The 23,566-nt window shown below is 43.1% G+C and overlaps 1 long non-coding RNA gene across 1 annotated transcript; it reads left to right on the forward strand.

The window, feature by feature from the left end:
- Positions 1 to 566: 566 nt before the first annotated feature.
- LOC122227649 lies at positions 567 to 23,367 on the forward strand. Its single transcript, XR_006206177.1, has 4 exons — positions 567 to 625; positions 1,244 to 1,380; positions 22,067 to 22,168; positions 23,282 to 23,367. It is a non-coding gene; the product is annotated as an uncharacterized LOC122227649 (long non-coding RNA).
- The last annotated feature ends 199 nt before the right edge of the window (positions 23,368 to 23,566 follow it).

The raw sequence follows: 23,566 nt of genomic DNA on the forward strand, positions 1-23,566 counted from the left end.
CTCTGATTCCAAAGTCCATGTCCTCCTGCAAATGCAGCTCCTGGCTGGTTTAATTTTCTAGAAAAGATAAAAAGAAAACAGAGAGTGATCCAAAGAGATTCAAGTTTATTTTTAATTGTCTTGTTAATAAATATTTGTTTAAATTTAAATTAGACAAAGGAGAAATAAAGTGAGATCTGTCTGGTCTACGAAGCTGGACTAGGCAGTCCCCTATTAGGATCTGTGTCATGTAGAAGTCCACGCTAATTATCTCTCCATTGTGCATCCAAATCATTTGAGGGGCTTGTTTAGTTCACACATGCCCTCTCTTCACCCCACCCTCCCATCCTGCAGTAAAACTCTATGTCTATGCCATAATGAGTTATTGTTGCTGGTAGAAACACCAATATTTATTTTTTTTATTTGTTTGGAGTCCAAAACAAAGACTGAAAAATCACTGGTTATAGATTTTCCTCAAAAGGTCCCTGTGAAATCCCAAGAGCTTGTATTTCAGATGGGAAGAATAAGTGTTTTCTTATACTAAACGTGTCTCTTGTACAGGTGACGTTGGATGAAATGGAGGATGCATGGTGTTTGTGTGGATTTTAGAGTAAGCGTTCTGGTCTTGGCCCAACTGCAATTGTAGGTAAGAACTATTTTAAAGACACACACACACACACACACACACACACACACACAGTCACTGGGTTTGTCCTCAGAAACTCTTAGAATGGCATGTTTATCTTGCCCTTTACCCTCACAGAGTTTAATTTTGTAACCAAGGAAATGTCCTGGTTCTTGGGCTAACAGTTTCTCAGCAGAAGATGAACATTAAAAATGTTTTGTTCCTAAAGATCTTGTGCTCCTTGCCTGCTATTGACTGAATATTTGTGCCCCCTAAAACTATATGTTAAAACCTAATTCCCAGTGTGGTGATATTTGAAAGTGGGGCCTTTGGCAGAGCCCTCGTGAATTGGGAATAGTATCCTTAAAAGAGAGGTCCCAGAGAGCCCTCTCTTCCCCTCTAGCCAAGTCAGGTTATAGCAAGAAGACAGCTGTTTGTGAACCAGGAAATGGGCCCAACAGACACCGAATCCACCAGAACCTCGATCTTGGACTTTCCAGTCTCCAGAACTCTGAGAAATAAGCTTTTGTTGTTATAAACCATCTACTATGCAGTTTTCTGTTACAGCAGCCAGAACGGGTGAAGACATTGGCTTATGCTTATGTTTTGACTCATTGTCCTCTTGTTGTGCACCCAAAGGTACAGTGACAACAGTCCTTCTGACTTTTCCTGAGGCCACCTGCACTCCAGCTGGCTGACTTCACTACCTCCTCCTTAATTGTTTCCGATTGGAGAAGCAATTGGATCATATACTTGAAGTGACCAGTGAATAAAGGGTAAGGAGCTGTTTTAAAGTGGCAGCCTCATGGTTCCTCAAGAGTCTATAAAACTAACCTAGGCAGAGAAATGATAGAGGTCTCCAGGCTCAAGGGCAACAGATACAGAAGACCCTTGTCATCAGAGCACCAGCTTCTGAATTATCTTCCCATGGGTGCCCTTGGAAGACACCTTCCGGACCAGAAGCTGTTCCCTTAATGACTTTGCAGAAGTAGCAAGGTGAGGTTGCTGGGAGAAGTCAGGGAATATGAATTCCTGAAACTCTTGCAATCGGCTGATCTACTGCCCTGCTGTCTTCATGCTGACATGACCACATCCTTTTATTAAGTGGCAGGTAGCTGGGATTTTTTACTTCACTATTGCACATACACAGGAAGGAAACTATAACCATAGGGCTCCAGAGCTGGCAGAACAGATGTGAAAGTCAGGATCTTGGGCAGGGATCACAGGGCAGGAGATAGAAGCCTGTGCTGTACAGACTTCTAAGAGCCACTAGCAGATACAATGACTTATTGGTAGTGCGACTTTGGGCCAGGTACTCAACCTCTCTGACCTTGAAGTTCCTTCTAGAGAATAAGGCTCATTCTTCCCATGTTGCAGTGTTGTTACAAAGATTAGAGAGCATGTGTCTAACATGCCTGGCTATCCATAGCCACTAAATGAATGAGATTTATTTTCATTGTCATTGTGCAATGTTTTATTGGATTCTCTTCCTCTCCTTTTTGCTTCCTAAGGTGAACTGACCATGAATCAATGGGAAAGCAGGCAGGACAAGTGTCACCAGCTGCGATGGCTAATTTTATGTGTCAGCTTGACTGGCCATGGGGTGCCCAGACATTTGGTCAAATATTTTTTGGATTTGCCTGTGAGGCTCTTTTTGGATAAGATTAACATTTGAATCAATAGACTGAGTAAAGCAGATTGCGCTCTCTAATGTGGGTGGGCCTCATGCAATCGATTGAAGGTCTGAATAGAACAAAAAAAGCTGAGTAAGAGGGAACTCCTCCTGCTTGACTGCTGCCCTGGGACTTGAACTGAAACATTGGCTCTTCTTGGGTCTTGAGACTGCAGGCTTTCAGGCCAGAAGTTACACTGTTGCCTGTCTTGATTCTCAAGCCTGTGAACTTGGACTAGAACTACAACACTGGTTCTCCTGGGTTTCCGACTTTGTGATTATAGATTTTGGGACTTCTCAGCCTCCATAACTACATGAGCCAATTCCTTACAACCAATCAATCAATCACCCTGTTTCTCTGGAGAATCCTGACTAGTACAGCAGCTTAGAGCTTTGATTTTAGGGGACAGGCCTCAGGGAAGACATGCAGAGCCAGGGGAGGCCTTCCACATTGGGAAAGGAGAGCCAGAATGCAGGAGACAACAGCAGGGATGATAAGGAAGGAAGGAAAACTTTGCCCCCTTTTCTTGTTTGCCCACTTTAACTGTCAGACATAGTCTGACCTGGTCTGGCTCCTGTGAGTATTCTAGGAACAGTGCCTGTTCAGCTAAGCCCAGAGTGACCTTAATACGGAAACAGGCAGAAAGAATTGTCCCACCCTCTGTGTGCCCTGAGCATTTTGTACATATAACTATACCCATGCAATATTCCATCATATTTTAGTAACATGCCTGTCTCTCTTACTGGTCTGTGAGCTCTGTGAGGAGAAGGATAGGGTCAGATCCATCCCTGTTTCCTCAGTGCCTCGCTTAGGATTTGGCATCATGCCTGGCTCAGAGCAGACACTTCTCTGAGTGTCTGCACTTCTGTGCTTTGAAATTGTAGATTAGTAGTTGGGTGATGGAAACACCTCATTCTTTCCCTCCTTCCCACACATGTGCCTCATCTATTTCTCAGATTTAAAGGAATTTGAACCAAATAGGCTCTTTTGGATCAGGTTGGGCTAGGCTGTTGTACTAACAGCCCACTCTAAAATCTCAGTGACTTAACACAAGTTTATTTCTGACTCATGAAAAGTCCCCTGTGGTTATGGGCGACTCTCCAGGACAGCTGTTCTCCATACAGTGTCTCCACAATCCCACACTCCTTTGATTTGGTGTCCCCATCATCTCAACATAAGGCAGGGTGAGAGCTTGTGGAGAAAACACATTCTCTCAGCTGTGCTTCAGCCTGGAAGTGCTAGCTGTCACTTCCCCTCACTCCCTGCGGCCAGATCTACTCACATGGCCACACCTAACTGCAAAATTGTTGGGATGACTAGTCTTCTATAGGCCCAGGCAGGAAGAGAGAACTGGATATTGGTGTGTGCTAACCATGCCTACCACAAAGGCTCAAAGCTGAAATACAGGACAGCCCAAATTCAAAGTGAGAAAACTACCAAAATTTGTAGTTCTTGTTATGATACATATATTAAGTTATTTATTCATCCAACAATATTTATTGAACACCTACTAGATGTCAAGTGTTGTTCTTGGTACTGGGGCATGGCAGTGAATAAAACAAGTCTCTGACATCATGAGCTTACAGTCTAATGGGGAGAGACATGCCGGAAATAGGTATATAAGCTCTCAGAGAGTTAACAGGTTATCAAGGAAAATAAAAGTGATAAAAGGCTATAGAGGGATAGAGGAAGTTGCTATTTTGAATATGGCGGTAGAGGAAGTCCTTGCTGATAAGAGATTTGGTGAAGTGAGGGAGACTTGCCAGTGCATGGGGGAGGGGAGGCAGTAGTGCAAGCAGAGGGAAGACACAGTGCAATGGTAAACTTACTAATTGGGTTCATTCATCAAACACTTATTGAGCTCTTACCACTCACTATGCCAGCTGGTGGTACACATATGAATGAAATCCAGACGGTGGCCTCCAGCAATCCACAGTCCAGGAGAGGAGACAGCTGAAGAGTCAGAAGGGACACAAAAGAGAGAATTGCAATTTCCATCTGGGTGGAGAGGGGTCAGGGAATATGTTATGCAAGAGGTGACTTGATGGTCTAAAGTGGAAATTAGGAAAATCAGCCAGTAAAATAATCGTGTCATATGTGTTATCTACTGCTATGTAACAGAAAACCCCAAATTGTGGTCAAACCCACAACATTGTATTATTTCTCATGATTCTGTGGATTGGCTGGGTTCTACTGGAAAATTCTTCTGGTGCATGTCATACTGACGGGGTCACTCATGTGGATGCATTTAGCTAGGAACCTAGCGTGGGCTATGTAACCAAGGTAGTTTCATTCCCGTGCCTGGTTCTACACTGAGGTGGCTGGAACATCTGGGGCTAACTGGGCTTCTCTTTCTCTCCATGGGATCTCCCGTCTAGTCCAACTGAAATTTCTTTACATGGCGGCTAGATCCCAAGAGGCTTTAAGACCTCAAAGGACTAGGGCACTTGTGTGGCTCAGTCAGTTAAGTGTCTGACTCTTAATTTTGGATCAGGTAATGATCTCATGGTTTGTGAGATCAAGTCCCACGTCAGGCTCTGTGCTGACAGCAAGAAGCCTGCTTGGGATTCTCTCTCTCCTTCTCTCTCTGTCCCCACCTTAAAATACATAAATAAACTAAAAAAAAAAAACAAAAAACCTCAAAGGGCTAGAAGTCATGGTGTCACTTTCACTGCCTTTTAGTGGTCAAAACTGGTCAAAAAGCCAGCCCAGATTCAATGGGAAATAGACTCGACTTCCATGCCCCCAGGGATGGGAAGAATTGGTACAGATGATATTATCAGACAACTACCACAAACATTGACAATATAGAAAAGCAAGTATGTCTGTGTGCTCCCACACTGTCCTTTCTCCATAACATGAGTCAATGGCAAAAACACGAATTGTCCCAGCACACTTACCTGCTGAGTCTAGGATCTTTTAAGTCAGCTGCCCAGGTAGGCTGAACAGAGTCAGGACAAGAGATGAAATCCATTTGCCACCCAGCCATAAAGGAATATAGCAGCTGCCCAAATTGTACCTATGATATAAATATGCTAACTCTGTAGGTATTATGTCTGCAAATGAACTAGGGAAGGGCAAGTGGCAGGATGTGGATGATGCTTTTTGTCCTATTTTTGTGATAAGTAGGCAGTTTTAAATACCAAGGGATATAAAAAATTTTTAAATGATTATTCCACAGGACAAGGATAAAAAAGGAAAAGAAAACTTTATGAGAGGAGGTTGGGGTAGAGAGCAAGAATGGCTGGCCTAGAGAGAGGGGAATTCAGAGGGGCTCAGAAAAGGAGGCAGGTGACATAGGCATGTCAAAGGGTCCTGGAAAAAACAATTTTGGTCTAAGCTCTGGAGACTGTACTTGGTTTCCAGCCAGAATGAGCTTGGCATTCCCCAGCTTTGGGGCTTGGGGAAATCATCGAGCTGGGCTTAGAGGTATAACAGGTTGGAATGCAAAGGCAGCTTTATGTGTCCGACTCAGCTAGCCGAATTCTGCAGCAAACTCGGTACCTGCATTTGACCTGCTTCCAAGAGGTTTGAATCCCCAAATGTACCATAATGTGTTAAAGTCAGTTTTGTGCTCTAAAATGCTGAGAGTGTTATATTTCAGGCACCTCATCGTAAAAGAAGGTTATAGAACAACAGCTAACACTGTGCTCATAAGGATAGAAGCAAAAGAGGAGAAATGTATGCTATTGCCTTTGGTGGTGATGGCAATTGAATTAACTAGACACCAAAGTGAGGGGCCAAGGAGTTTCCTGAGAGCTCATGTATTTATGGTATCTCCTGAGCCTTTAAATTATAGATATTTTAGCCCTGTCCCTTTAGCAAAACCAAATCCTAACGTGGAGGCACTGTGTGTAATTTAAGGCAGGAATGTCTTTCCCTTTGCCCCAGGCAGCGGTGCTGTGGTGGGAAACATGTTGGATCAGGAGTCAGGAGGGTACTACCCAAGGGGCGTCTGCAGTTTTGGCATCCTCTAAGACTTGGACTTGAAGCCAGACCCTGCCATTTCCTGGCTGGATGGCCGGCATGCCTCAGTTGATGAATTTGTAAGGTGGTAGCATGATACCTCTTTTCAGGGTTATTGTGAAGATAAATATCTTCAAAGTATCCATGGTAAAGAAGCAATATCTGCAGGGCACATGTCATCTAGCATGGGTTCTCGTCAACTCATTCATGTTTATCAGCCCACAGGCCTTCAAATGAATGAATCTCTTTCTTAGTCAAATCATTTGAATTCTGCTGCAGCTTAGTTAGAGGGACCTAGTCCAGCTGCTGAGTGGTCCCAGATGTAGTGGTCCAGGACCCCCTCCCTAACAAATGCAAAGAGATCCTTTCGTGTTGAGGCTTCAAGTTGACTCTCTATGAGGCCAGATCACCATAGGTTCTGGAATTCAGGGAAAAAAATTTCCCCAGATAAAACAGAAAATTGTATTTCCTGACATCTCAGCCACCATCTGGGTTTTCTTCCACATCAAGTATCATATTTTGGCTACTGTACCCTGTTAAAACATTTACCATAAGCTCTCCCCCAGGGTATTTCAAGGCCCTCCCCATAAAACTTTCTAAGCAGAAAAATCCTTTGGGAATACGAGGGCCGGTCATGGATTAGCACAGGATTGAAATCCTTCAGCTCATGATATAGGAAACCTTCCCTGTTGGGGCCTTCACAAGGGTATTTTATTGAGGGATTTCTTCTTTTGTTTTACTATAAGTGTAATGTTGTTGTAAGTCCCAAATATTTCCGTATTGCTATCTGCTCTTGTGTTTGTCGGGTCTGTCTGGTGGAGAGGAGGCTCAAGACTTAGTTAAGATTCTCTCCTGGACATTTTAGAAATACTCCCTTTGTTTCTGGTTTCAAGGTATCTGCCACTAAGTTTCAGTCTTGCATCCGTTTACTATCTTCTGGTGGCAAAGAGGTCCTGGGAAATTATCTGTTCATTAAGCACACATTGGATGTTCACCAGGAGCCAGGCACTGTCCGAGACATGGGATGCAGAGAACAGTGAGACAGCTCTTGTCCTTGGAATCCTCACTGTCTAGTGAAGGTTGCACCTCTGATCAAGGGCCTTTCCTGTCCTTAGAAAGGCTGATTAGCCTATATGTAACTGTGATTTGATACAGGTACAGATAGATTGATTTCTTTACTACCTGTAATGTGGAATGAATAACCCAGAGCCTAGCATGTTGGCCTAAATATGGCCACCACATTTAGTTAAAGTCATGCTAGATGCTGTAATAAGTAACAGCTCCTCCCAAATGTATAATGGACCAACAGAATAGAAATTCATTTCTCGTTCACATCAAGCTCAGACATATCTGTTTACCAAGGTGCTCTTCTCCCAAGAGGGTTGCGGGATCCCAGTGTCCACAGGACTCTCTGCCGTCCACCAGCCAATGGGAGAAGTGGGAGTAGAAAGCACACCTACTTCTTAAATACTCAGACATAAAAGTGATATACATTGCTTTTGTCCACATTCTATTGGTGAGAACAAGTCACATGGCCATAGCATGATGCAAGGGGAAAGGGAGACCTGGCTTGGCAGTCACTTTCTGCAACATCTGTCCACTATGGATGGGGAACAGGTCACGTTGTTGGGTAACTAGCTGTCTTAGTCACTTCTGCTTTTCACTGGTAGGTAAAAAAAGAAAACTTTAATTAGCTTCTCATCAATTTGCCCCTCTCACTCCCCGTTTCTTGGATCTCCAGGATCTTATAATTCCCTTTCTAGTATGATGGGATTAAAAGAACCTGGCACCTGGCTGGCTTGCTTGGTAGAGCATATGACTCTTGATCTCAGGGACATGAGTTCAAGCCCCATGTTGGGCATAGAGCTTACATTAAAAAAATAGATCAATGAAATAAAAGAACTCTGAGTTGGAAGTCAGATTTGGGTTCTATAATTACTAACACTAACCCCCAGGATAATCTTGAGCAAGTCATTCTCCTTCCATGTGTCTCAGTTTCCTTATCTGTAAAATAAAGATAGTAATACCTACTATACAGGGGTGTTTTGAAGATTAAATGTGATTCGCCTCCAAAGTGCCTAGCAGAGTGCCTGACAAATAAGAGAAACTCAACGTATATTTACTTATTAACTGAGTCAATGATGAAAGAAATTTTTATCAGCTGTTTCCTACTAACTTCCATTGGTTCCTGTGATAGTGTTTCTTGACATTATTTGGTTAAGTGGTATAGGTGGGGAAGGTCGTGGGAAGGAACTGGAATTTTCCAGGTACCCAATAAAGTCACTGAAGGCAGGAGCTGTGCGTGAGCTCCTTTGTGTATGTCCTCCCCACCCCCCGTAGTGTGTCTGTATGAAGAGGATGCCTAGTAAGGCCATGCTAGATGAATGAATTTTGTTGAATTATGGATAAGTGGCTACACCATTTTCTCCAAGGGGCTGAACACTGAGGTGACCACAGTTAGGGCCATAGACCAGAGTTGGGGTTGTCTGACTTCCAAGAATCAGAATATTTTTGTTCTTTTGGTTCCAGGGTGTGAGGCAACATTTCCAAGGTGGGGAAGTCAGTGTTGGTACTTTCCTGGCTGAAAGTGTGAGAGCACCCTTTCACTCACCAGGCAGATAGCTTTGGGCCTCTAGGCTGACTTTATTTAACAAATTGTCCACTTGGGTATTCAAAGCTATGAGTCTTTCTAGCAAATCTTAAGCAACTGTGGTTGGGCTTGTGTTAGACTTGGTCTCAAGTCCTGAATGTGCCACTCACTTAACAGGGCTGAGTGGCAGAGTGGAAAGAGCATGGGCTTTGTAGTCCAACAGTTCTGGCTTCAAACCTGGCTTGCCAGGAAGGCTTTAGATGTCTTATTCAACCATCCCAAGCTTCAGTTTCCTCATCTGCAAAATGGGAACCATAGTCCTGCCACTCTCCCTTTCTGTCTCCCTCTGTCACAGGGTTGTTGAGGGACAGATTAGGGTAAAGGTTGAGAGGTTATGCTCTGGAGGCAGACTCCCTGGGCTCCTATAATTGTGGGCTAGTTATTTAAACTTTCTGTGCCTCAGCGTCCCCATTTGTAAAATGGTGACAATAATACTCCCTACTCTAAATGCTTACTGTGTGGGATAACTGGGTTAATTAATGTGAAATGCTTAGAAGAGAGCCTGGCACAAAATAAACAGTCAACTGCAATGAGTAATAATGGATGTTATTAATATTATTAGGGTCATCATCAAGAGAATTAAACGAATATAGAGTTATTTGCTAACTCCAAAGCCACAGATCTTAAGTTTCATTACTAAAGCATTCATTAGGCCTTCCTCTACCCCCACCCAGCTCTATTTCCTGGCCTCTCTGGAATCATGGGAAATTTCTCAGCATCGAGAGAACATTTGCTTGATTTTTAAGCTTCTGGTTACTGTGGCCAAGAGCAGACGGGCTTCTTCCAGGTCCGAGCTGTGTTCTGGTGCTTTTGCCCCATCGTGTTTGGAGTACATGTTTCCTTCGGCGCACCTCCTAATTGCACAAACCAGAGCACTTCCCACCGTGGGTTTACACTGTCCCTGGAGTGGCAGGGAACTGGCCACAGACCAGCACCACAGGCTACAGAGGAGAAGCTGGGGTGTCAGGATTTCTCTTAGTGTGAGCCATGTTCGGATACTCCACCCTGGGAAAGAGGGCGGGCATGGAGTTAGTGGCAGGAAAGACCACACGCCCAGAGGGAGGCTAAGAGTGTGAGGCTTGAGGTCTGACCAGCCTGTGTTTGAGTCTCAGCTTTCCCTTTCCATAGCCATGTTACATTGGTTCATTGACTTCTGTTTGAGCCTCAGCATGTTCATCTATAAACGGGCATAATAATACCTATTCTATAGACTTGTGGCGAGCATAGGATGTGATGATTCAGTGTCTGCCACATAGCAAGCATTCAAAGAATATGAACTAAAGTCAGTTGGCAAGGGGTCAGCAAACCTGGGACCTGATAAAATGCTACCAGTGTTCTGCAAGACAATGGGCAAGTTGGTTGACTTCTCTGGGTGGTAATTTTCTTCACTTGTAAAGTAAGTGTGGTGGTTTTATACCATGTCAACTTAGCTAAGCTGGGATCCTGGTTCCCAGAATTCCCTTCCTTTTATTTAACAAATTGTCCACTTGGGTATTCAAAGCTATGAGTCTTTCTAGCAACTCATAAGCTGGTGGATTCCATTTCAAGTTGGCTCCAAGGCACATTTTGCTAGATTTGGAAGGTGGGAGTGAAGCAGGAACCCTTTTCTTTCTTTTTTTTTTTTTCAATATATGAAGTTTATTGTCAAACTGGTTTCCATACAACACCCAGTGGTCATCCCAAAAGGTGCCCTCCTCAATACCCATCACCCACCCACCCCTCCCTCCCATCCCCCATCAACCCTCAGTTTGTTCTCAGTTTTTAAGAGTCTCTTATGCTTTGGCTCTCTCCCACTCTAACCTCTTTTTTTTTTCTCCTTCCCTTCCCCCATGGGTTTCTGTTAAGTTTCTCAGGATCCACATAAGAGTGAAACCATATGGTATCTGTCTTTCTCTGTATGGCTTATTTCATTTAGCATCACACTCTCCAGTTCCATCCACGTTGCTACAAAGGGCCATATTTCATTCTTTCTCATTGCCACGTAGTACTCCATTGTGTATATAAACCACAATTTCTTTTTTTTTTTTTTTTTTTTTTTATTTTTTAATATATGAAATTTACTGTCAAATTGGTTTCCATACAACACCCAGTGCTCATCCCAAAAGGTGCCCTCCTCAATACCCATCACCCACCCTGCCCTCCCTCCCACCCCCCATCAACCCTCAGTTTGTTCTCAGTTTTTAACAGTCTCTAATGCTTTGGCTCTCTCCCACTCTAACCTCTTTTTTTTTTTTTTTTTTTTTCCTTCCCCTCCCCCATGGGTTTCTGTTATGTTTCTCAGGATCCACATAAGAGTGAAACCATATGGTATCTGTCTTTCTCTGTATGGCTTATTTCACTTAGCATCACACTCTCCAGTTCCATCCACGTTGCTACAAAAGGCCATATTTCATTTTTTCTCATTGCCACGTAGTATTCCATTGTGTATATAAACCACAATTTCTTTATCCATTCATCAGTTGATGGACATTTAGGCTCTTTCCATAATTTGGCTATTGTTGAGAGTGCTGCTGTAAACATTGGGGTACAAGTGCCCCTATGCATCAGTACTCCTGTATCCCTTGGATAAATTCCTAGCAGTGCTATTGCTGGGTCATAGGGTAGGTCTATTTTTAATTTTTTGAGGAACCTCCACACTGTTTTCCAGAGTGGCTGCACCAGTTTGCATTCCCACCAACACTACAAGAGGGCAGGAACCCTTTTCAAGCTGTGGCAGGCACTGTGGCAGCACATGCACTTTGCTGCTGATTTACTAGCTCAGCTAGTTGACAGAGGTGGGCCCACAGGGCCTCTAGCTCCTCCTAGATCCTCCTAGATCCTCGATCCTAGCTTTGTCAAGTCCTGGCCAGAGTATGTGTAGTTGGGTGCAAAGGGCACAGCTTCTCCTACATCTCATCCATGACACTGAGATTGGAGGTGGCAGAAGACAGACAAGGGTTCCAGTCCATCTATATGAGGTCCAGATTTTTCATGTGGGTTCTGGTTTGTTCTTGCTCGTATCACTTCACATCTAGCTTTCCTTCCCAACTTGCAGTCCACTGACCTGTGTCAACAGTAGGCACAACACCCCACACACTTCTCCGGCAGTTCATACACTTGCAGAAGGTCTTAATTCTCAAACAAATCCCTTATTTTCTGTCAACCACAGTGATTCCACGTCTCTGCTTGAATTCTCACTGATACAGTAGGGAGAGTAGCAGCAATTTCACAAGACTGCTTGTCACAAGGACCAAATGAGGTTGTGGATGAGAAATTGTTTTGAAAAGTATAATGCAGGTTATGTGTATGTGGTCCCTTTATTTTTTATTTATGTTTTTAAAAATTTTATTTTTATTTTTATTTTTTTAATGTTTTATTTTTGAGACAGAGAGAGACAGAGCATGAAGAGGGGAGGGTCAGAGAGAGAGGGAGACACAGAATCTGAAACAGGCTCCAGGCTCCGAGCTTGTCAGCACAGAGCCCAACGCGGGGCTCGAACTCACGGACCGCGAGATCATGACCTGAGCCGAAGTCGGCAGCTTAACCGACTGAGCCACCCAGGCGCCCCTATTTTTTTTTAAATCATATATGGGAAATTTTTTTAGTAAAACTCAAAAGTATAATGCTTGCAAATATTTTTAAAAGCAGAACTCTTGGCCTCCCCATGACCTGCTCCACTGTCTTCTTTCCAGTTGCTCAGGCCAAAATCTGGGTTCATCCTTGACATCATTCTCTCCTACACATCATTTCTTCTATTCAGACTCCTGTCACTTCTCACCATCTCCACCACTAGCTCCCTACTCCAAGCCACCATGCCTCTTGTAGAGATTATGTTCTTCTCATGGCCTCCCTGTTTCCACGAGGACTAATCCAGTTAGACCCAAGCTGGATCACATCATGCTCTGCTCACAGCCCTCTGGGTGGCTTTCCCCTTCCATGATGCCACAAACCCTTGTCTATTACTGCTTCTTTGAACTCATTCCCTCCCGCCATCTCCCTGGCTCACTCTCCTCTAGCCACAATGGCCACTTGCCACTCTCAAAATATACCAAATGTGTGCCATTACTTACAATGGGACAACATCTTTCAGAGAGGAGGAATCAGACATTGGAACGATTGCTGTCTTGCATTACTGTTGGCATAGACACATCTGGGATGTCACTTGCTACCCATACACAAGTATTTACCAGTAAACTATATGACCACAGACTAAAGCTGGATGTCATTCTGGAAAGTGCTTTTTACCAGAAATTAAATGCAACTGGAACTTACTGCTAGTATTATGGTTATCAATGATAATTTAGAGTTTAATCAGTACAGTCCACAATAACATCTCATGTCTTTTGGCTATCCAGGATTTTCAGAGTGCTTTTGTGTCCATTATCTTTTTTAAGCCTCACAACACTAGCAGCTAGGCGTTTTCTCCCTTTTTACAGATAGGAAAATGGAGGCTCCCAGGAATCTGTTGACTCACTTAGAATTCGAGAGCTAGTGTTTGACAAGGGTAAAGCTAAAAAGCAGGTTTCCTAGGTGCCTGGGTGGCTCATTTGGCTGAGTGTGTGACTCTTGATTTCATCTCAGGTCATGATCTCATGGTTTGTGAGTTTGAGCCCCAGGTCAGGATCTGTGTTGACAGCACGAAGCCTGCTTTGGATTTTCTCTCTCTCTCTGTCCCTGCTCCACTTGTGCTCTCTCTCTCTCAAAAATAAATAAATATTAAAAAAATGAATAAGAAAAATAAAAAGCAGGTTTCCTGACGTCAGGCTCAGCATTCTTTCCTTTTACTACAGTTAGGAGCTACTTATAAGGCCAAACTCAGTTAAAAGTAGGGCTGGATAGAATGAAAAAAAATGTGCATTCTTCATTGCCGCCATCCAAGATTGAAACTGCTCCCACCATGCCCAAACCCCAAAGTTGACACTTTTTTTTTAGATGGCAAATATCCTGGGGCGCCTGGGTGGCTCAGTCAGTTGAGCATCCGACTTTGGCTCAGGTCATGATCTCACAGTCCATGGGTTCGAGCCCCACATGGGGCTCTCTGCTGACAGCTCAGAGCCTGGAACCTGCTTCGGATTCTGTGTCTGAGAGTTTATCCACAGAGAAAATAACATTTTGTCTTGTGGAAATTAGGAAGAGTGAGAATGGAGAAGTGTGGGGAAGCATATGGTTCAGGTGAGTTGAATAAGTACATTATTATCCTTGTTTTATGAACAGGTAGTATGACTCAAGGTGCTCACGCTTGCAAGCTGACGTGGAGCAAAGCTGTCATATCATGTTTCTCATGTAAATAAGGACGTTGGATAAATATCACTGAACTCTTTTCTAATACACCATGTGCCGACTTGTGGAGCTTCTGCAGCAAAGCCAGGAAGCGCCGAACGTGCATCGTTTCGATACTTGCTGTTTATTACTAATAAGCATTGTCATTTACTGGACACCGATGTTAGGTATCATGCTTTACCTGTACTCTCTCACTTAACTACCTCTTCCCCCAACCCACTGGGAAGTTCTATGTACCTCTGTTTTATGTGTGAAGAAACTGAGCCTCGAGGTTATAGAGCTGATATATGGGGGAGCTGGGATTTGAATGCAGGCCTATTCCACACTGAAATTCACATTCTTTGTAATGTGGCACATCAAAGCAGAGGAGAAAGGGCACAAAATCAGAGGTGATAGCCTTAATTGAATTTAAAAGATTGTAGGCAGAGTCCATTTGAGTCCAGAAAATTACTTACTGTGATTAGATACAATCTCCTCATAGGGTTGTTTTGTTACTAAAGAAACCTATATAAAGGCCCCAGCATAATGCCTGGCACATAGTAGGTACCATGTAACTGGCATGGAGGTGATGTAGGACAGTTTTTAGGACTCATGCTCTGCAGTGAGATTGCCTGGGTCCAAATCCCATCTTCTCTACTTACTAGCTGTGTGACCTTAGGCAGGTCACAGAACCTCTCTGAGCCTAAATTTCCTCATGTTTAAAATGGGAACAAATCATCATCAAGAGATTTTGACTGTATCTATAGTCACATGAATTTTTTTTTTCTGGCCTCATGTATGCTGCTTTTGTTCTAAGAACAAAGACCATGATGGAAGTTGGGGTGAGTGACCCTTGGGGAAGGAGATGAAGGCCCTATTTCCTCAGGGCCTTTCACATTGAGAAAGCCCCTCTGCATTAGGAGGAGGCCTCCAAGAAGTCTGCTGGACCCATTGTCTCCCCATGTGCTCTCAGCTCAATTTCCCTCCCGAGCTTTGTGTGGGGATGTGATGAACACGGGAAGAGGCAGTTTAGGGCCGTGAAGTTGGGGAGGGGAGAGGGCGACAAGAGGGGTGGGAGGACGGTGCTGGGTTCCTGCCAGGTGGGCTGGAGACACAGGTACCCTGTACTGGCTGTTGGATCCCGGAAAGATTGGTGGTTTCTGCATTTATGTTCCAATGTTGGTGGCACAGGGGGCCAAGGACCTGGAGGGAGTATGGCTCCAGGCTGACTGTCATGGAGGGCAAGATGGGCAAACTGGGGACTACTATCTTGTTTGTTCCAAGGGCCCAAGGAGCACAACAGATTGTCTAGATTATCTAGTTTTGTGCTCTTTGGGACAAAGTGCCCAAGGCCTCCAGACTGCCCAGGCTCCAGGTCAGTGGAGGTGAGAAGGTGCAGGAGGTGTGGAGGGGAAGGCTTGCTCCTTTCTGGGAGGACATTTGTCCTTCAGTCAAGGTCTCAGTAATTGGGGCTGACGGGCCTGGAGATGAGTGATAGACCAGGCTCTCTGACTAGCTGAGGTCCCCTCTCCTTGCATAAATGAATAGGAAATAACCAGAGTTTAGATCTCCAGTCATTTCCCACACTGAGGATCTCCTAAGGTGCTCCTGGGACATCACCTTGAGCTTCAAGGATAGAGTTTAATTTTGAGGGGTTTTATGTTGCCTTTTTTTTCTAATGCTAGAAATATAAGCTGTTTGTACTATTCAGTGAGAATGAGGGGAAAGGTTGTGTTTAGCACAATGGCTATAACAGTGGAGAACTCAGTATCTGACACATAGCAGTTCTCCAGTAAATATTTGTTGAATGGATGAATGAAGCTCGTACAGAGGGAAAAAGACTTGCAGGAGGGAAAAAAAAAACAAAACAAAACCCTGAAATGTTGTTATGGGCTGGTGATAGGATTAGTGGTGATTTTTATATTTTCCCTATCCTCTAGAGCTTTGTATTGTGGTAATAAGATTATTATAATAACAGGTAATTATGACTAAAAGGAAATTTGAGCCAAAATTAAGGGGTCATTTTCTTATGAAGCAGGAGCCTGCTTATAGACTCAGCAGTTCAGCGGTGGGAACCAAGGCCTGGTGAGGAGGGTTACCTTTTTATATCTATTTCACTTCTGCTCCTTCTTTTCAAAAAGAACTAAATCTCTCCCTACCCCAAGTGAATGCCTACCAATCCCCTCTTGCCCCAAACTAATCAGTGCCCAATTCAAAATCCTGCCCAGATTCTAAAGAGGGAAGATTTTGTAATAGTTGATTAAGACATGAGGCTTTAGAATAGACAAATTATTTGAGTGCCTTAAAGTATACTGTTAATTTTGAAAAGACCTCCTTATGACATACATTTTTTCAAAAAGCATCTTCTCCTGATTTTAACATTGGGTTGAGAACTTTATCAAGATTACAGCAATCAGCCCTTTTACTGTGATGTGTCACCGTCCTGAAGATTGACTGTTGTCCAACCAGGAATAGATAAGATTTGGGGAAATCCTCTCCCAGGCCTTCCTGTTCTTTTATGAGGAGTTGGTCCTAAAATATTTTCCCATTATCTTCTAACCCCATAACCTTCCAGGCTAAACTAAAGCCTGCTGAGGGAGCTGTAGCCACTTTAGGATCAGGCTGGAAGAGCCTGGCTCCTGTGCTATCTGGTGACAAGATTCAGAGACAAGACAGGATCACCCTCTTCATCTCCTAAGACCTGGTCACGGACTCCATGGGAAGTTATGGTTGCTATGGTGTCATAAGCACACCATGAGCAAAAATGTCATTTAAAAAAGAACCCCACCTTTCCTTTAAACCACTCAGAAGCCCGTTTAGACACAGGGTCGGGCAGAGGTACTTGAATATTTGGGTAAAGAACAGGTTTGAGATTCCTGGGATGCATCCTTCAAACTATGGGGTTCCCAGTCCATCCTTACTGGGCAACTGGAAGGGAAGCTGGGTTTTATTCCTAGCTCTGCCAAGAACTTACTGGGTGACACTCCCCAAGTTACTTTACTTCTTTAGGCCCCAGTTTCCTCATTTTGTTCCTGCAAAATGGGAACACTAATCCTCACCTCACAGGGTCATTGTAGAGATGAACCCAGCTAAGGTAGGTGAGAGGGCCTGAGCTGTAGGGGTGCTCAATCATTTTAACCCCCTCCCTCCTTTCACCACAAAGAATCAGGACAGTGCATTCAAGGTTGTCAACTGCTGCACTGACTTATGCTAAGTCCCTCCATATATACCACCCGAGTCAAAGCTTTTAATTAATGCCAGGTGAACTCTGGCTGGGCTCTTACAGTCCCAGAGCTCTGAGTCATGCTTCATGCAGGGTTTAGTGCAGGAGCATTCGGGGAAGGACTCGTGCTGCTCTGGGTGAGTGGGGCCACACCTTATGCTGGGGTGTTGGTGGTAGTGGTTGCATTTTGTTGTTGGTTTGTTTGTTTTAAAAAATTCACATCCTGTCCCACAGCTGGGGCATAAAATCAAGCTTTAGTTGTGGGCTTTTTGTTTACTTTATTCACTGGATGGGCTGGTCAGGAGTTTAACGGAGGTCAATGTCTTTATGTTGCTCGGATTCTGTGAAGAGACTCCGGCAGTTTCTGGCTACTAAATCTGCTGGTGTAAAAAAAGGAACTTAAACTAAAAAAAAATAGGTCGACTCACACCGTCTGGCTGCTTTTAGGATAAATTCATTTTTGTTTTGCTTAAAAAGCAATAACAACAAGCTTGTAAATGTTTATGTGTTTTCATTTTGCACAAAGGCAGCTTTGGCAATGGGAATTTTTGGTAGAAAAAAATAATTAGAGAAATAATTGTGGCCGCTCTCCCAGCTGCAAATCATTGATTCAGCTCCACTTAGGGAGGGAAGGAGGGTGGAAGAAGAAAAAGAAAAGGGAAAACAAAAAAGAAAAAGACAAAAAGAAAAAGTAAAAAAGCAATTAGCTTTATTGCCAGAGGACGGCTCCCTGTCAGTTCCCCTGAAGTCACCCTCACATCCTTTCTCTCAGGACAAACACCTCAGAGGTCTTGAGAGTATTTGATTTATAAAGGCTGAGAGCAGACAAAACAGAGCAGCTCAAAAATATCTTTCAAAATTTAGTAACATGATAAACATAATACAATTCATTAAAGAAAAATGAGAATATATCGAAAAGAAGAAAGGGAAAGAATTTCTGGTCGTCCAAACACAACTGTTGTTGACATTTTCATGTAGTTTCTGGATGTCTTTTTGCTTTACGTGTATTTCCTCATTTGTTTCTCGTAGACGTAATGACGGAGTGTGTACCCTTCTGCACTCTGCATGTCCCACACAACAGATAATAGCATCGATGGAAGCCTTGCTATGGGCCGAGTACTGCCTGCCACTGTTCAGTGTCCCTCAGCCCACCTGACATTCTCACCTGTCAATCATCAACCACCACTACATAAACGTGTTTAAGTCCCTGAGCATTTCTTTGGCATCACATTGTGGGAAAACAGCTGGATGAAGTTTCACCCAGTTTAAAGGCTATTTGAGGATGATCTTACTTCAGATGAGCTACATGACATGGAATTTTCACCATGGGAAGCCTTAGGTGTGTGTGTTGACTGGGGGAGGGGAGTGGGGGGAGGAGGTGGGGGTGGCTCAGCTTTTTTATTTTTACCCAGAGGGAGCACTATGACACTTCCTTGTGAAGATTTTACTAAGTTGAGTCCAGACATTTACAGTTTTAAAAGCTTGCTCTAACTTTATGGGTGAGTTTAGTATATTTCAAAATAATCGTAATTTTTTCCCCAGAGGTTTATATAAGAAATTATATATATTATACCTGAGTATGCATTATACCTGACCTAATGCCCTCTGAAGGCATTGTTTTAATGTCAGGAAGATTTTTTTTCCAATATTTTATTTAAATTCAAGTTAGTTACCATATAGGGTAGTGTTGGTTTCAGGAGTAGAGTTTAGTGACTATTACATATAATATCCAGTGCTCATCACAACAAGTTAGGAAGAATTTTTCTAAAAAGAGAACATTAGAGGAGTCAGACATGTCAGAATGGGATCTTGTTTGAAAACCAAAGAGAAGACATGCAATGAGAATTTTCATGGCAGTTTGCCAGGAGAGGCACACTTTTCCAAGGGCACCTGGGCACATGTCCAACCTGGGAGTGTTGAAACACCCAACTTGATGGACATTTGTCTTTTAGAGCAATGAAACTTGAGGTACAAATATAGGCATCTATGACGCCAATTGGGAGAGACAGGCATTGGATTAAGATGCTATGGACATATAAATCCAACAATGATGTCAAATATGAGGCTTAACCAAAATTCCTGTGGACAGATATTCCAAGATAAACAATGAACTGCTTCTCACATGACAACTCTATGTAATGATAACTCGGGACAAGACGTGAAGAGGTATTCATATATATTCCAACTCCTAGGACAACAAATGTGTGTATAAAACATTGTTTTCCACCAAGTTGAAAATTATTAGAAGTCTGTTTGAATCATTATAACTCTAAACATTACTTTTCAAATAGCTTCTATTAAATTTAACAATTCTCCTGAACAATGTCATATAAAGCAGCTTGAAATGATAATAGGAACTACACTTAAAACACTCACTAAAACTCAGTAAAAAAAATGCTAGTGGCTCACAATATGGATACCTTTATTATCCCTATTTTATAATCTGGGTCAGGACTAGGGCAAAGCAAGTAAGTTTCCCAAAGTACAAAATTTAAGGAGGCACTCACTCTCAGGCTTCTTAAATTTTGTCAAACCTACAAGTGAGTGCCTCCTTAAATTTTGAGCCCTGTGTGCCTCACTTCCCTCATGCTAGTCCTGATGTTTTTGTAGATGAAAGAACTGAGGCTCCAAGAGTTAGGCTAATTGTCTAAAGTCCTCAGTGAATAAGTGGCAGAGTGAAAACTTGAGCCTGGTCTTAATTAGCTCCAAATGGCTTCAGTCCTTTTACTAAATATTGACTGAAAAATCTAAGAAGGGCACCCCAGAAACACAACTTCTACCCTCCAAGAATTAATAGACATGGGGGGAAACAGACATATGTGTAATAATTTGAAATGTGGTTTAACAGTAGATGTTAACTGGCATCCTTTAGGGAATGAACATTCTTTGTTTGCAAAAACATCTTGATAAACTTCTGAGGTGAAAGAGAGAGTCTGTGTTGGCCGAAAAATGAAGAACAAATAAAGTGGTTAAGTTGCTCCTGGGAAAATGAGAGATAGAAGAAGGAGAAGGAGAGGAAGGGGAGAGAGGAGGAAGAGGGGAGGAAGGAAAGGAAGAGGAAGAAGGGGTGGGGGAGAAGGAGAGAAGGGAAGGGAAAAGAAGGGTAGTAGAACAGAAATGGGAGGGATGAGAGGATCCAATGAGTTGGTGTGAGGTTGGGGATTATGTATAGGAAATGGCAGTAAAATTTCCCTGGTGGAGAGGAAACTTAAAACAGTATTTTAAGAATAGAAATACCACTGCCTGCATTTTACCCTGCTCTCCCCTCACCCACCATTTAAGTAGTCTTTGATATCACAAATGTTCACTATAAGGAAGGATTTGTATTGGAAATTTGGGAAGGGCACAGGACCACTGCCAGCCCTCATTACACATTTGTGCAAATTGGAGAAAGGTGTCCCTTCTGGGTGGGTATAGAAGGTGAGTAGGGCACAGGCTGGTTTTTCAGACCTCCTTTCCCCCTTAGCTTTGTGCCCTTGAGCAGGGCAAAATTTATATAGCCTTACATGATGGCCCTGGTCACATTGGGGTCAACATTGTGCAGACCAGAGGCAGCATGCATAGAAGCAGGAATTGCAGTTGGAGGACAAGGAAAATACAGACCTTTGGGAATTCACAAAAACTATAGGAAAGGCTTCAGATTTCCACAGGGCATAGAACTGGAATTCAACGAACCTTATCCAGCTCTATGGGACTAAGATCTGGATTGCCTGTATAGACACACAACTACACCATAACATGGTATGTGTGCTGATGGAAATAGGTACAAAGTGCTGTGAAGCCCAATAGCTAGTCCTGCTTGGAAGAGCTGGGAGGCTTCCTAGAGGCAGTGACATTTAAGATGCTATTCAAAGGCTGAGCTTGTTGAGAAGATGGTATGTTCGGGGCCTGGGGAGAAATTCAATTTGGTTGCAGCAAAGCTTGTGTATGGGGGAAATGGCATGGCATGGGAATGGAGGAAAGCCACAGCTGAACTATTAAGGTTCATAAGTGCAAGGTTTTGATTATCCCATAGGAGCTGGGGAACCACTGGAAAATGGCTAAGTAATTAGCAAGTTTTTTTCTGGCACGGAGGAAGAGGCTGGAGCAGGGTGGGAATGTTTGCCATGTTCCGGGTGGCTCAGGATGAGACTAAAACTAAGGTAATAGCAATAGGGATGATGAAAAATGTACTACTTTGAATAAATATCAGTTAATTAGGATTGCCAGGACTTGGTGGGGGGACCTATCGGGCATGACTGAATCGAATTTTCTAATTTGGACAACTGGGTGCATTATTGCTTTCCAGTCCCCAAACCGGAGTGCACATTGCTCTGTGTTGAGGGTCTCATCCCCCTCCATGCTCTTGCCCTGAGGACAACAGAGAAGTTGTTTCTTACTATCTGGGGCCCAGGGTCAAAGAAAGGGGGACATCAGGAGGGATAGACCCCAAGGGCAGGGAAGCCATGCACAGCTTGGTTTTTCCTGCATATTTGGGGCAGAGTAGCTGCAGGTCAATCTAGAAAGGGCTTTCCAGGTGGTGGCTGACAGAGTAGCAAGTAGGCAGGGAGCAAGAAGGAGTCCTGTGTACCTCCACCAAATTCCCGAGAGCAGAGCAAGTGAGCTGAGCTAGCATGTGTCATGCACATGGAAGGACACCATTCGTACTGAATCAGTAGTAGAAGCATGTACTGAGAGGAGAAGAATGACTGAGTCCCTCTCTCCCCTTTCAGGTGCCCTATCTTTGTGGGTCAGCCTGAACCATGGCTTTGTTACAAGGGGATCTCAGAAGCAGGAAAGCCCATCCAAGGTGTGAAGTTGAAAGATCCAATAAGGTGAGTGCTGTAGGTTTGACAGGTAGTATTTCTCCCATTTTAAAAATGATGATATTCAAGCCCAGGGAGACTAAGTAACTTGCTCACTGTCTTCCAGGCTGCAAGGCCTAAAGCCAATAATGACAAATAAATCTCTGGTGGTAGGTACTCTGTAGACATTGTTCTCAGCATCTTTTTTTTTTACTTTCTAGTTTGAGATATCATTGATATGTAACATTGTATTAATCCAAGGCATACAAAGTAATTATTTGAAATCTCTCTATATTGTGAAATGATGACCACAATAAGTTCGATCACCTCACATAGTTACAATTTCTTTTTCCTTGTGATGAGAACTTTTAAGATATACTCTCTCAACAAGTTTCAAATATACAATGCAGTATTAATTATAGTCACCATGCTGTATGTTAGTTACATCCTCAGGATTTATTTATCTTATAACTGGAAGTTTATACCTTTTGACCACATTCACCCATTTCATCAACCCCCCATCTCTGGCCTCTGGCAACCACCAATCTGTTCTCTGTATCTATGAGTTCAGTGTCTGAGATTCCACATATAAGTGAGATCATACTGTATTTATCTTTGACTTATTTTGCTTAGCATAATACCCTCAACAACCACCCATCTTGTCACAAATGGAAGATTTCTTTATTTTGTTTTATTGTTGAATAATATTCATATGAGTGTGTGTGTGTGTGTGTGTGTGTGTGTATATATATATATATATATATATATATATATATATCACATTTTCTTTAGCCATTCATCTGTCAGTGGACCCTTAAGTTGTTTCCATGTCTTAGCTATTATTTTCTTAAAATACATTTTTAAGGTTTATTTCTTTATTTTGAGAGAGTACACACAAGTGGGGTAGGAGCAGAGAGAGAGAGAGAGAGCGAGAACCTCAAGCAGGCTCCACATTGTCAGTGCAGAGCCTGATGCGGGGCTTGAACTCATGAACCACGAGATAATGACCTGAGCTGAAGTTGGATGCTTAGCCAACTGAGCCTCCCAGGTGCCCTCATGTCTTGGCTGTTGTAAATAATGCTGCAAAGAACCTGAGCATACAGATATCTTTTGGAGATAGTGATTTTGTTTCCTTGTTTTCAGCATCTTATTTGAATCATGTCTTCCCTGTGACATTGGCACTTGTATAATCCCCATTTTACAGATGGGGAAACCAGGATACAGAGAACGTAAGTAACCTGCTCAGGGTTACAAATCATATATGATAGAACTGGAATTCAAATCCAGGAAGTCTGGCATCAGAGCAGACAACTATGTTGCTCCTTTGACTTCAGCACCAGTGAAGTCTGGTCTTTTCAATACATTTACAGCCAGCTCTTGGCATAGCAATGTCAAACGTGATGCCAACAATTTAATATAAAAGGGATT

This window comes from Panthera leo, chromosome C1 (genome assembly GCF_018350215.1).
Source record: "Panthera leo isolate Ple1 chromosome C1, P.leo_Ple1_pat1.1, whole genome shotgun sequence".
Lineage (NCBI taxonomy): Eukaryota > Metazoa > Chordata > Mammalia > Carnivora > Felidae > Panthera > Panthera leo.